This window comes from Symsagittifera roscoffensis, chromosome 6 (genome assembly GCF_963678635.1).
Source record: "Symsagittifera roscoffensis chromosome 6, txSymRosc1.1, whole genome shotgun sequence".
Lineage (NCBI taxonomy): Eukaryota > Metazoa > Xenacoelomorpha > Acoela > Convolutidae > Symsagittifera > Symsagittifera roscoffensis.
Genome location: NC_087067.1, coordinates 33835977 through 33849621, shown reverse-complemented (window position 1 = coordinate 33849621; position 13645 = coordinate 33835977). Strand labels below are relative to the sequence as shown.

At 37.1% G+C, this 13645-nt stretch overlaps 11 non-coding genes across 11 annotated transcripts; all 11 read right to left on the bottom strand.

Annotated features, from left to right (window-relative positions):
- Window positions 1-1025: 1025 nt before the first annotated feature.
- Window positions 1026-1144, bottom strand: LOC134850212 (5S ribosomal RNA). Its single transcript, XR_010164182.1, has one exon. It is a non-coding gene; the product is annotated as a 5S ribosomal RNA (ribosomal RNA).
- A 1159-nt stretch (window positions 1145-2303) lies between these two features.
- Window positions 2304-2422, bottom strand: LOC134850211 (5S ribosomal RNA). The gene has a single exon (XR_010164181.1). It is a non-coding gene; the product is annotated as a 5S ribosomal RNA (ribosomal RNA).
- A 947-nt stretch (window positions 2423-3369) lies between these two features.
- LOC134850210 (5S ribosomal RNA) lies at window positions 3370-3488 on the bottom strand. Its single transcript, XR_010164180.1, has one exon. It is a non-coding gene; the product is annotated as a 5S ribosomal RNA (ribosomal RNA).
- A 1158-nt stretch (window positions 3489-4646) lies between these two features.
- On the bottom strand, window positions 4647-4765 carry LOC134849140 (5S ribosomal RNA). Its single transcript, XR_010163179.1, has one exon. It is a non-coding gene; the product is annotated as a 5S ribosomal RNA (ribosomal RNA).
- A 1160-nt stretch (window positions 4766-5925) lies between these two features.
- On the bottom strand, window positions 5926-6044 carry LOC134849961 (5S ribosomal RNA). Its single transcript, XR_010163943.1, has one exon. It is a non-coding gene; the product is annotated as a 5S ribosomal RNA (ribosomal RNA).
- Window positions 6045-7202: 1158 nt separating this feature from the next.
- Window positions 7203-7321, bottom strand: LOC134849960 (5S ribosomal RNA). The gene has a single exon (XR_010163942.1). It is a non-coding gene; the product is annotated as a 5S ribosomal RNA (ribosomal RNA).
- Window positions 7322-8480: 1159 nt separating this feature from the next.
- LOC134849958 (5S ribosomal RNA) lies at window positions 8481-8599 on the bottom strand. Its single transcript, XR_010163941.1, has one exon. It is a non-coding gene; the product is annotated as a 5S ribosomal RNA (ribosomal RNA).
- Window positions 8600-9757: 1158 nt separating this feature from the next.
- LOC134849956 (5S ribosomal RNA) lies at window positions 9758-9876 on the bottom strand. The gene has a single exon (XR_010163939.1). It is a non-coding gene; the product is annotated as a 5S ribosomal RNA (ribosomal RNA).
- A 1063-nt stretch (window positions 9877-10939) lies between these two features.
- LOC134849195 (5S ribosomal RNA) lies at window positions 10940-11058 on the bottom strand. Its single transcript, XR_010163233.1, has one exon. It is a non-coding gene; the product is annotated as a 5S ribosomal RNA (ribosomal RNA).
- Window positions 11059-12219: 1161 nt separating this feature from the next.
- Window positions 12220-12338, bottom strand: LOC134849263 (5S ribosomal RNA). Its single transcript, XR_010163297.1, has one exon. It is a non-coding gene; the product is annotated as a 5S ribosomal RNA (ribosomal RNA).
- A 1160-nt stretch (window positions 12339-13498) lies between these two features.
- Window positions 13499-13617, bottom strand: LOC134849955 (5S ribosomal RNA). The gene has a single exon (XR_010163938.1). It is a non-coding gene; the product is annotated as a 5S ribosomal RNA (ribosomal RNA).
- Window positions 13618-13645: the final 28 nt, after the last annotated feature.

Sequence of the window (13645 nt, the reverse complement as noted above, 5' to 3'; positions counted from 1 at the left end):
TTTATGCATTTCAAACAAAATACTGAAAATTGACATTGTTTGGAATTTTTTTGGCCCAATGTGTTTTATGGCCAAATCAGCTGGTCAAAACCTATGGAGCGTGTACAAGGTGCCTTGAATGACCATCTATGGCATGATAGCCGCACATCCACTGTAAGTGGCATATGATTGAATACCAGTCAGGATACTGTCAGTTGCTTTTAGCCTAATTGTTGTGATAAACTTATTAAATAGGTAAGTATTCAAATCTATTTGATAAGTTTTCTTTGAATGCACTCTGCGACAGCGGAGGGCAGCCCAATTCTCTTGAAAAATGCAAGAAAAAAAATTGCACTAACGTAAAAGTTAGCTTTTAGGCCGATTTTCGTCCAAAATGGCCGAAATTCGGGTCCCCCCAAATTTTCAACTGATGATTACTCCACATACACTTGAGCTACAAACGTCGTTTTGGGCTCGTTGGAATTGTCCTGAGCTCATATTTATGAAACGAGATGAAAAAATGAACTTTGAACGAAAAAAAAAACAAAAATTTTGAAAATTTCATTTTTTGCACCACGCTCGATTAGGCTTATTTTTTTGGTATCACCGAGATTTCAAAAGCTTATAACTTTGTGTTGGACCGACGAAATTGGTTCATTTTCTCAGTCCCCCAAGATTTGACTATGATCTTGTGATCCAAATAATAAAATTTGGAAATTTTAAAATTTTTGGGCAAGTTATGGCCGTTCGCGCAATTCACCAGGCTCGATTGGGCTTATTTTTTTGACATCACCGAAATTCAAAAGGCTATAACTCAAAGACCCCAAAAGTTATCTCCATTTTTTTGACCTATCAGCAGCTGATTGTACACAAAATTGATACTGCAAAAGAAATTTTTCGGTTTTCTTTTGTTTTGGCCAAAATTTGACCCATTGAAAATTTTTGCACCACGCTCGATTAGGCTTAACTTTTTGACATCACCGAACTTTAAACAGCAATAACTCTTAGCGCATAAAAGTAAAAGAATTACTTTCGCTTTAAATAAAAGCCTACAACACCTGGTGTTCCCAGGCGGTCTCCCATCCAAGTACTTACCAGGCCCAATGTTGCTTAACTTCGGTGATCGGACGAGAACCGGTGCATTCAACATGGTATGGTCGTAGGCATTTGAGTTACTCCGCTTTCATTTATATCCTTACTAGCTTATGTCTATGTACATTACTTTTAAAACACTCGCCCTCGCGCGAGAGTAAAAATATGCTCTTATACCATGTAAAATTTTGCACGCTCACGTTATAATTTATGCATTTCAAACAAAATACTGAAAATTGACATTGTTTGGAATTTTTTTGGCCCAATGTGTTTTATGGCCAAATCAGCTGGTCAAAACCTATGGAGCGTGTACAAGGTGCCTTGAATGACCATCTATGGCATGATAGCCGCACATCTACTGTAAGTGGCATATGATTGAATACCAGCCAGGGTACTGTCAGTTGCTTTTAGCCTAATTGTTGTGATAAACTTATTAAATAGGTAAGTATTCAAATCTATTTGATAAGTTTTCTTTTAATGCACTCTGCGACAGCGGAGGGCAGCCCAATTCTCTTGAAAAATGCAAGAAAAAAAATTGCACTAACTTAAAAGTTAGCTTTTAGGCCGATTTTCGTCCAAAATGTCCGAAATTCGTGTCCCCCCAAATTTTCAACTGATGATTACTCCACGTACACTTGAGCTACAAACGTCGTTTTGGGCTCGTTGGAATTTTCCTGAGCTCAAATTTATGAAACAAGATGAAAAAAATGAACTTTGAACAAAAAAAAAACAAAAATTTTGAAAATTTCATTTTTTGCACCACAATCGATTAGGCTTAACTTTTTGGTATCACCGAGATTTCAAAAGCTTATAACTTTGTGTTGGACCGACGAAATTGGTTCATTTTCTCAGTCCCCCAAGATTTGACTATGATCTTGTGATCCAAATAATAAAATTTGGAAATTTTAAAATTTTTGGGCAAGTTATGGCCGTTCGCGCAATTCACCAGGCTCGATTGGGCTTATTTTTTTGACATCACCGAAATTCAAAAGGCTATAACTCAAAGACCCCAAAAGTTATCTCCATTTTTTTGACCTATCAGCAGCTGATTGTACACAAAATTGATACTGCAAAAGAAATTTTTCGGTTTTCTTTTGTTTTGGCCAAAATTTGACCTATTGAAAATTTTTGCACCACGCTCGATTAGGCTTAACTTTTTGACATCACCGAACTTTAAACAGCAATAACTCTTAGCGCATAAAAGTAAAAGAATTACTTTTGCTTTAAATAAAAGCCTACAACACCTGGTGTTCCCAGGCGGTCTCCCATCCAAGTACTTACCAGGCCCAATGTTGCTTAACTTCGGTGATCGGACGAGAACCGGTGCATTCAACATGGTATGGTCGTAGGCATTTGAGTTACTCCGCTTTCATTTATATCCTTACTAGCTTATGTCTATGTACATTACTTTTAAAACACTCGCCCTTGCGCGAGAGTAAAAATATGCTCTTATACCATGTAAAATTTTGCACGCTCACGTTATAATTTATGCATTTCAAACAAAATACTGAAAATTGACATTGTTTGGAATTTTTTTGGCCCAATGTGTTTTATGGCCAAATCAGCTGGTCAAAACCTATGGAGCGTGTACAAGGTGCCTTGAATGACCATCTATGGCATGATAGCCGCACATCTACTGTAAGTGGCATATGATTGAATACCAGCCAGGGTACTGTCAGTTGCTTTTAGCCTAATTGTTGTGATAAACTTATTAAATAGGTAAGTATTCAAATCTATTTGATAAGTTTTCTTTTAATGCACTCTGCGACAGCGGAGGGCAGCCCAATTCTCTTGAAAAATGCAAGAAAAAAAATTGCACTAACTTAAAAGTTAGCTTTTAGGCCGATTTTCGTCCAAAATGTCCGAAATTCGTGTTCCCCCAAATTTTCAACTGATGATTACTCCACGTACACTTGAGCTACAAACGTCGTTTTGGGCTCGTTGGAATTTTCCTGAGCTCAAATTTATGAAACAAGATGAAAAAAATGAACTTTGAACAAAAAAAAACAAAAATTTTGAAAATTTCATTTTTTGCACCACGCTCGATTAGGCTTAACTTTTTGGTATCACCGAGATTTCAAAAGATCTCCATTTTTTTGACCTATCAGCAGCTGATTGTACACAAAATTGATACTGCAAAAGAAATTTTTCGGTTTTCTTTTGTTTTGGCCAAAATTTGACCTATTGAAAATTTTTGCACCACGCTCGATTAGGCTTAACTTTTTGACATCACCGAACTTTAAACAGCAATAACTCTTAGCGCATAAAAGTAAAAGAAATACTTTTGCTTTAAATAAAAGCCTACAACACCTGGTGTTCCCAGGCGGTCTCCCATCCAAGTACTTACCAGGCCCAATGTTGCTTAACTTCGGTGATCGGACGAGAACCGGTGCATTCAACATGGTATGGTCGTAGGCATTTGAGTTACTCCGCTTTCATTTATATCCTTACTAGCTTATGTCTATGTACATTACTTTTAAAACACTCGCCCTCGCGCGAGAGTAAAAATATGCTCTTATACCATGTAAAATTTTGCACGCTCACGATATAATTTATGCATTTCAAACAAAATACTGAAAATTGACATTGTTTGGAATTTTTTTGGCCCATTGTGTTTTATGGCCAAATCAGCTGGTCAAAACCTATGGAGCGTGTACAAGGTGCCTTGAATGCCCATCTATGGTATGATAGCCGCACATCTACTGTAAGTGGCATATGATTGAATACCAGCCAGGGTACTGTCAGTTGCTTTTAGCCTAATTGTTGTGATAAACTTATTAAATAGGTAAGTATTCAAATCTATTTGATAAGTTTTCTTTTAATGCACTCTGCGACAGCGGAGGGCAGCCCAATTCTCTTGAAAAATTCAAGAAAAAAAATGGCACTAACTTAAAAGTTAGCTTTTAGGCCGATTTTCGTCCAAAATGGCCGAAATTCGGGTCCCCCCAAATTTTCAACTGATGATTACCCCACGTATACTTGAGCTACAAACGTCGTTTTGGGCTCGTTGGAATTTTCCTGAGCTCAAATTTATGAAACGAGATGAAAAAAATGAACTTTGAACAAAAGAAAACAAAAATTTTGAAAATTTCATTTTTTGCACCACGCTCGATTAGGCTTAACTTTTTGGTATCACCGAGATTTCAAAAGCTTATAACTTTGTGTTGGAAAGACTAAATTGGTTCATTTTCTCAGTGCCCAAGATTTGACTATGATCTTGTGATCCAAATAATTAAATTTGGAAATTTTAAAATTTTTGGGCAAGTTATGGCCGTTCGCGCAATTCACCAGGCTCGATTGGGCTTATTTTTTTGACATCACCGAAATTCAAAAGGCTATAACTCAAAGACCCCAAAAGTTATCTCCATTATTTTTGACCTATCAGCAGCTGATTGTACACAAAATTGATACTGCAAAAGAAATTTTTCGGTTTTCTTTTGTTTTGGCCAAAATTTGACCCATTGAAAATTTTTGCACCACGCTCGATTAGGCTTAACTTTTTGACATCACCGAACTTTAAACAGCAATAACTCTTAGCGCATAAAAGTGAAAAAATTACTTTTGCTTTAAATAAAAGCCTACAACACCTGGTGTTCCCAGGCGTTCTCCCATCCAAGTACTAACCAGGCCCAATGTTGCTTAACTTCGGTGATCGGACGAGAACCGGTGCATTCAACATGGTATGGTCGTAGGCATTTGAGTTACTCCGCTTTCATTTATATCCTTACTAGCTTATGTCTATGTACATTACTTTTAAAACACTCGCCCTCGCGCGAGAGTAAAAATATGCTCTTATACCATGTAAAATTTTGCACGCTCACGTTATAACTTATGCATTTCAAACAAAATACTGAAAATTGACATTGTTTGGAATTTTTTTGGCCCAATGTGTTTTATGGCCAAATCAGCTGGTCAAAACCTATGGAGCGTGTACAAGGTGCCTTGAATGACCATCTATGGCATGATAGCCGCACATCTACTGTAAGTGGCATATGATTGAATACCAGCCAGGATACTGTCAGTTGCTTTTAGCCTAATTGTTGTGATAAACTTATTAAATAGGTAAGTATTCAAATCTTTTTGATAAGTTTTCTTTTAATGCACTCTGCGACATTGGAGGGCAGCCCAATTCACTTGAAAAATGCAAGAAAAAAAAATGCACTAACTTAAAAGTTAGCTTTTAGGCCGATTTTCGTCCAAAATGGCCGAAATTCGGGTCCCCCCAAATTTTCAACTGATGATTACTCCACGTACACTTGAGCTACAAACGTCGTTTTGGGCTCGTTGGAATTGTCCTGAGCTCAAATTTATGAAACAAGATGAAAAAATGAACTTAGATCGAAAAAAAAAACAAAAATTTTGAAAATTTCATTTTTTGCACCACGCTCGATTAGGCTTAACTTTTTGGTATCACCGAGATTTCAAAAGCTTTTAACTTTGTGTTGGACCGACGAAATTGGTTCATTTTCTCAGTCCCCGAAGATTTGACTATGATATTGTGATCCAAATAATAAAATTTGGAAATTTTAAAATTTTTGGGCAAGTTATGGCCGTTCGCGCAATTCACCAGGCTCGATTGGGCTTATTTTTTTGACATCACCGAAATTCAAAAGGCTATAACTCAAAGACCCCAAAAGTTATCTCCATTTTTTTTGACCTATCAGCAGCTGATTGTACACAAAATTGATACTGAAAAAGAAATTTTTCGGTTTTCTTTTGTTTTGGCCAAAATTTGACCCATTGAAAATTTTTGCACCACGCTCGATTAGGCTTAACTTTTTGACATCACCGAATTTTAAACAGCAATAACTCTTAGCGCATAAAAGTAAAAGAATTACTTTTGCTTTAAATAAAAGCCTACAACACCTGGTGTTCCCAGGCGGTCTCCCATCCAAGTACTAACCAGGCCCAATGTTGCTTAACTTCGGTGATCGGACGAGAACCGGTGCATTCAACATGGTATGGTCGTAGGCATTTGAGTTACTCCGCTTTCATTTATATCCTTACTAGCTTATGTCTATGTACATTACTTTTAAAACACTCTTCCTCGCGCGAGAGTAAAAATATGCTCTGATACCATGTAAAATTTTCCACGCTCACGTTATAATTTATGCATTTCAAACAAAATACTGAAAATTGACATTGTTTGGAATTTTTTTGGCCCAATGTGTTTTATGGCCAAATCGGCTGGTCAAAACCTATGGAGCGTGTACAAGGTGCCTTGAATGACCATCTATGGCATGATAGCCGCACATCCACCGTAAGTGGCATATGATTGAATACCAGCCAGGATACTGTCAGTTGCTTTTAGCCTAATTGTTGTGATAAACTTATTAAATAGGTAAGTATTCAAATCTATTTGATAATTTTTTTTTGAATGCACTCTGCGACAGCGGAGGGCAGCCCAATTCTCTTGAAAAATGCAAGAAAAAAAATTGCACTAACGTAAAAGTTAGCTTTTAGGCCGATTTTCGTCCAAAATGGCCGAAATTCGGGTCCCCCCAAATTTTCAACTGATGATTACTCCACGTATACTTGAGCTACAAACGTCGTTTTGGGCTCGTTGGAATTTTCCTGAGCTCAAATTTATGAAACAAGATGAAAAAAATGAACTTTGAACAAAAAAAAACAAAAATTTTGAAAATTTCATTTTTTGCACCACGCTCGATTAGGCTTAACTTTTTGGTATCACCGAGATTTAAAAAGCTTATAACTTTGTGTTGGACCGACTAAATTGGTTCATTTTCTCAGTGCTCAAGATTTGACTATGATCTTGTGATCCAAATAATAAAATTTGGAAATTTTAAAATTTTTGGGCAAGTTATGGCCGTTCGCGCAATTCACCAGGCTCGATTGGGCTTATTTTTTTGACATCACCGAAATTCAAAAGGCTATAACTCAAAGACCCCAAAAGTTATCTCCATTATTTTTGACCTATCAGCAGCTGATTGTACACAAAATTGATACTGCGAAAGAAATTTTTCGGTTTTCTTTTGTTTTGGCCAAAATTTGACCCATTGAAAATTTTTGCACCACGCTCGATTAGGCTTAACTTTTTGACATCACCGAACTTTAAACAGCAATAACTCTTAGCGCATAAAAGTAAAAAAATTACTTTTGCTTTTAAAAAAAGCCTACAACACCTGGTGTTCCCAGGCGGTCTCCCATCCAAGTACTAACCAGGCCCAATGTTGCTTAACTTCGGTGATCGGACGAGAACCGGTGCATTCAACATGGTATGGTCGTAGGCATTTGAGTTACTCCGCTTTCATTTATATCCTTACTAGCTTATGTCTATGTACATTACTTTTAAAACACTCGCCCTCGCGCGAGAGTAAAAATATGCTCTTATACCATGTAAAATTTTCCACGCTCACGTTATAATTTATGCATTTCAAACAAAATACTGAAAATTGACATTGTTTGGAATTTTTTTGGCCCAATGTGTTTTATGGCCAAATCAGCTGGTCAAAACCTATGGAGCGTGTACAAGGTGCCTTGAATGACCATCTATGGCATGATAGCCGCACATCTACTGTAAGTGGCATATGATTGAATACCAGCCAGGATACTGTCTGTTGCTTTTAGCCTAATTGTTGTGATAAACTTATTAAATAGGTAAGTATTCAGATCTATTTGATAAGTTTTCTTTGAATGCACTCTGCGACAGCGGAGGGCAGCCCAATTCTCTTGAAAAATGCAAGAAAAAAAATTGCACTAACGTAAAAGTTAGCTTTTAGGCCGATTTTCGTCCAAAATGGCCGAAATTCGGGTCCCCCAAATTTTCAACTGATGATTACTCCACGTACACTTGAGCTACAAACGTCGTTTTGGGCTCGTTGGAATTGTCCTGAGCTCAAATTTATGAAACAAGATGAAAAAATGAACTTAGATCGAAAAAAAAAACAAAAATTTTGAAAATTTCATTTTTTGCACCACGCTCGATTAGGCTTAACTTTTTGGTATCACCGAGATTTCAAAAGCTTTTAACTTTGTGTTGGACCGACGAAATTGGTTCATTTTCTCAGTCCCCGAAGATTTGACTATGATATTGTGATCCAAATAATAAAATTTGGAAATTTTAAAATTTTTGGGCAAGTTATGGCCGTTCGCGCAATTCACCAGGCTCGATTGGGCTTATTTTTTTGACATCACCGAAATTCAAAAGGCTATAACTCAAAGACCCCAAAAGTTATCTCCATTTTTTTTGACCTATCAGCAGTTGATTGTACACAAAATTGATACTGAAAAAGAAATTTTTCGGTTTTCTTTTGTTTTGGCCAAAATTTGACCCATTGAAAATTTTTGCACCACGCTCGATTAGGCTTAACTTTTTGACATCACCGAATTTTAAACAGCAATAACTCTTAGCGCATAAAAGTAAAAGAATTACTTTTGCTTTAAATAAAAGCCTACAACACCTGGTGTTCCCAGGCGGTCTCCCATCCAAGTACTAACCAGGCCCAATGTTGCTTAACTTCGGTGATCGGACGAGAACCGGTGCATTCAACATGGTATGGTCGTAGGCATTTGAGTTACTCCGCTTTCATTTATATCCTTACTAGCTTATGTCTATGTACATTACTTTTAAAACACTCTTCCTCGCGCGAGAGTAAAAATATGCTCTGATACCATGTAAAATTTTCCACGCTCACGTTATAATTTATGCATTTCAAACAAAATACTGAAAATTGACATTGTTTGGAATTTTTTTGGCCCAATGTGTTTTATGGCCAAATCAGCTGGTCAAAACCTATGGAGCGTGTACAAGGTGCCTTGAATGACCATCTATGGCATGATAGCCGCACATCCACCGTAAGTGGCATATGATTGAATACCAGCCAGGATACTGTCAGTTGCTTTTAGCCTAATTGTTGTGATAAACTTATTAAATAGGTAAGTATTCAAATCTATTTGATAATTTTTTTTTGAATGCACTCTGCGACAGCGGAGGGCAGCCCAATTCTCTTGAAAAATGCAAGAAAAAAAATTGCACTAACGTAAAAGTTAGCTTTTAGGCCGATTTTCGTCCAAAATGGCCGAAATTCGGGTCCCTCCAAATTTTCAACTGATGATTACTCCACGTATACTTGAGCTACAAACGTCGTTTTGGGCTCGTTGGAATTTTCCTGAGCTCAAATTTATGAAACAAGATGAAAAAAATGAACTTTGGACAAAAAAAAACAAAAATTTTGAAAATTTCATTTTTTGCACCACGCTCGATTAGGCTTAACTTTTTGGTATCACCGAGATTTAAAAAGCTTATAACTTTGTGTTGGACCGACTAAATTGGTTCATTTTCTCAGTGCTCAAGATTTGACTATGATCTTGTGATCCAAATAATAAAATTTGGAAATTTTAAAATTTTTGGGCAAGTTATGGCCGTTCGCGCAATTCACCAGGCTCGATTGGGCTTATTTTTTTGACATCACCGAAATTCAAAAGGCTATAACTCAAAGACCCCAAAAGTTATCTCCATTATTTTTGACCTATCAGCAGCTGATTGTACACAAAATTGATACTGCAAAAGAAATTTTTCGGTTTTCTTTTGTTTTGGCCAAAATTTGACCCATTGAAAATTTTTGCACCACGCTCGATTAGGCTTAACTTTTTGACATCACCGAACTTTAAACAGCAATAACTCTTAGCGCATAAAAGTAAAAAAATTACTTTTGCTTTTTAAAAAAGCCTACAACACCTGGTGTTCCCAGGCGGTCTCCCATCCAAGTACTAACCAGGCCCAATGTTGCTTAACTTCGGTGATCGGACGAGAACCGGTGCATTCAACATGGTATGGTCGTAGGCATTTGAGTTACTCCGCTTTCATTTATATCCTTACTAGCTTATGTCTATGTACATTACTTTTAAAACACTCGCCCTCGCGCGAGAGTAAAAATATGCTCTTATACCATGTAAAATTTTCCACGCTCACGTTATAATTTATGCATTTCAAACAAAATACTGAAAATTGACATTGTTTGGAATTTTTTTGGCCCAATGTGTTTTATGGCCAAATCAGCTGGTCAAAACCTATGGAGCGTGTACAAGGTGCCTTGAATGACCATCTATGGCATGATAGCCGCACATCTACTGTAAGTGGCATATGATTGAATACCAGCCAGGATACTGTCTGTTGCTTTTAGCCTAATTGTTGTGATAAACTTATTAAATAGGTAAGTATTCAGATCTATTTGATAAGTTTTCTTTGAATGCACTCTGCGACAGCGGAGGGCAGCCCAATTCTCTTGAAAAATGCAAGAAAAAAAATTGCACTAACGTAAAAGTTAGCTTTTAGGCCGATTTTCGTCCAAAATGGCCGAAATTCGGGTCCCCCAAATTTTCAACTGATGATTACTCCACGTACACTTGAGCTACAAACGTCGTTTTGGGCTCGTTGGAATTTCCTGAGCTCAAATTTATGAAACGAGATGAAAAAAATGAACTTTGAACGAAAAAAAAAAAAAATTTGAAAATTTCATTTTTTGCACCACGCTCGATTAGGCTTAACTTTTTGGTATCACCGAGATTTCAAAAGCTTATAACTTTGTGTTGGACCGACGAAATTGGTTCATTTTCTCAGTCCCCCAAGCTTCGACTATGATCTTGTGATCCAAATAATAAAATTTGGAAATTTTAAAATTTTTGGGCAAGTTATGGCCGTTCGCGCAATTCACCAGGCTCGATTGGGCTTATTTTTTTGACATCACCGAAATTCAAAAGGCTATAACTCAAAGACCCCAAAAGTTATCTCCATTATTTTTGACCTATCAGCAGCTGATTGTACACAAAATTGATACTGCAAAAGAAATTTAAACAGCAATAACTCTTAGCGCATAAAAGTAAAAGAATTACTTTTGCTTTAAATAAAAGCCTACAACACCTGGTGTTCCCAGGCGGTCTCCCATCGAAGTACTAACCAGGCCCAATGTTGCTTAACTTCGCTGATCGGACGAGAACCGGTGCATTCAACATGGTATGGTCGTAGGCATTTGAGTTACTCCGCTTTCATTTATATCCTTACTAGCTTATGTCTATGTACATTACTTTTAAAACACTCGCCCTCGCGCGAGAGTAAAAATATGCTCTTATACCATGTAAAATTTTCCACGCTCACGTTATAACTTATGCATTTCAAACAAAATACTGAAAATTGACATTGTTTGGAATTTTTTTGGCCCAATGTGTTTTATGGCCAAATCAGCTGGTCAAAACCTATGGAGCGTGTACAAGGTGCCTTGAATGACCATCTATGGCATGATAGCCGCACATCCACTGTAAGTGGCATATGATTGAATACCAGCCAGGATACTGTCAGTTGCTTTTAGCCTAATTGTTGTGATAAACTTATTAAATAGGTAAGTATTCAAATCTAATTGATAAGTTTTCTTTGAATGCACTCTGCGACAGCGGAGGGCAGCCCAATTCTCTTGAAAAATGCAAGAAAAAAAATTGCACTAACTTAAATGTTAGCTTTTAGGCCGATTTTCGTCCAAAATGGCCGAAATTCGGGTCCCCCCAAATTTTCAACTGATGATTACTCCACGTACACTTGAGCTACAAACGTCGTTTTGGGCTCGTTGGAATTGTCCTGAGCTGAAATTTATGAAACGAGATGAAAAAAATGAACTTTGAACGAAAAAAAAAACAAAAATTTTGAAAATTTCTTTTTTTGCACCACGCTCGATTAGGCTTAACTTTTTGGTATCACCGAGATTTCAAAAGCTTATAACTTTGTGTTGGACCGACGAAATTGGTTCATTTTCTCAGTCCCCCAAGATTTGACTATGATCTTGTGATCCAAATAATAAAATTTGGAAACTTTAAAATTTTTGGGCAAGTTATCGCCGTTCGCGCAATTCACCAGGCTCTATTGGGCTTATTTTTTTGACATCACCGAAATTCAAAAGACTATAACTCAAAGACCCCAAAAGTTATCTCCATTATTTTTGACCTATCAGCAGCTGATTGTACACAAAATTGATACTGCAAAAGAAATTTTTCGGTTTTCTTTTGTTTTGGCCAAAATTTGACCCATTGAAAATTTTTGCACCACGCTCGATTAGGCTTAACTTTTTGACATCACCGAACTTTAAACAGCAATAACTCTTAGCGCATAAAAGTAAAAGAATTACTTTTGCTTTAAATAAAAGCCTAAACCACCTGGTGTTCCCAGACGGTCTCCCATCCAAGTACTAACCAGGCCCAATGTTGCTTAACTTCGGTGATCGGACGAGAAGCGGTGCATTCAATATGGTATGGTCGTAGGCATTTGAGTTACTCCGCTTTCATTTATATCCTTACTAGCTTATGTCTATGTACATTACTTTTAAAACATTCGCCCTCGCGCGAGAGTAAAAATATGCTCTTATACCATGTAAAATTTTGCACGCTCACGTTATAATTTATGCATTTCAAACAAAATACTGAAAATTGACATTGTTTGGAATTTTTTTGGCCCAATGTGTTTTATGGCCAAATCAGCTGGTCAAAACCTATGGAGCGTGTACAAGGTGCCTTGAATGACCATCTATGGCATGATAGCCGCACATCTACTGTAAGTGGCATATGATTGAATACCAGCCAGGATACTGTCAGTTGCTTTTAGCCTAATTGTTGTGATAAACTTATTAAATAGGTAAGTATTCAAATCTATTTGATAAGTTTTCTTTGAATGCACTCTGCGACAGCGGAGGGCAGCCCAATTCTCTTGAAAAATGCAAGAAAAAAAATTGCACTAACTTAAAAGTTAGCTTTTAGGCCGATTTTCGTCCAAAATGGCCGAAATTCGGGTCCCCCCAAATTTTCAACTGATGATTACTCCACGTACACTTGAGCTACAAACGTCGTTTTGGGCTCGTTGGAATTGTCCTGAGCTGAAATTTATGAAACGAGATGAAAAAAATGAACTTTGAACGAAAAAAAAAACAAAAATTTTGAAAATTTCATTTTTTGCACCACGCTCGATTAGGCTTAACTTTTTGGTATCACCGAGATTTCAAAAGCTTATAACTTTGTGTTGGACCGACGAAATTGGTTCATTTTCTCAGTCCCCCAAGATTTGACTATGATCTTGTGATCCAAATAAAAAAATTTGGAAATTTTAAAATTTTTGGGCAAGTTATGGCCGTTCGCGCAATTCACCAGGCTCGATTGGGCTTATTTTTTTGACATCACCGAAATTCAAAAGGCTATAACTCAAAGACCCCAAAAGTTATCTCCATTATTTTTGACCTATCAGCAGCTGATTGTACACAAAATTGATACTGCAAAAGAAATTTTTCGGTTTTTTTTGTTTTGGCCAAAATTTGACCCATTGAAAATTTTTGCACCACGCCCGATTAGGCTTAACTTTTTGACATCACCGAACTTTAAACAGCAATAACTCTTAGCGCATAAAAGTAAAAGAATTACTTTTGCTTTAAATAAAAGCCTACAACACCTGGTGTTCCCAGGCGGTCTCCCATCCAAGTACTAACCAGGCCCAATGTTGCTTAACTTCGGTGATCGGACGAGAACCGGTGCATTCAACATGGTATGGTCGTAGGCATTTGAGTTACTCCGCTTTCATTTATAT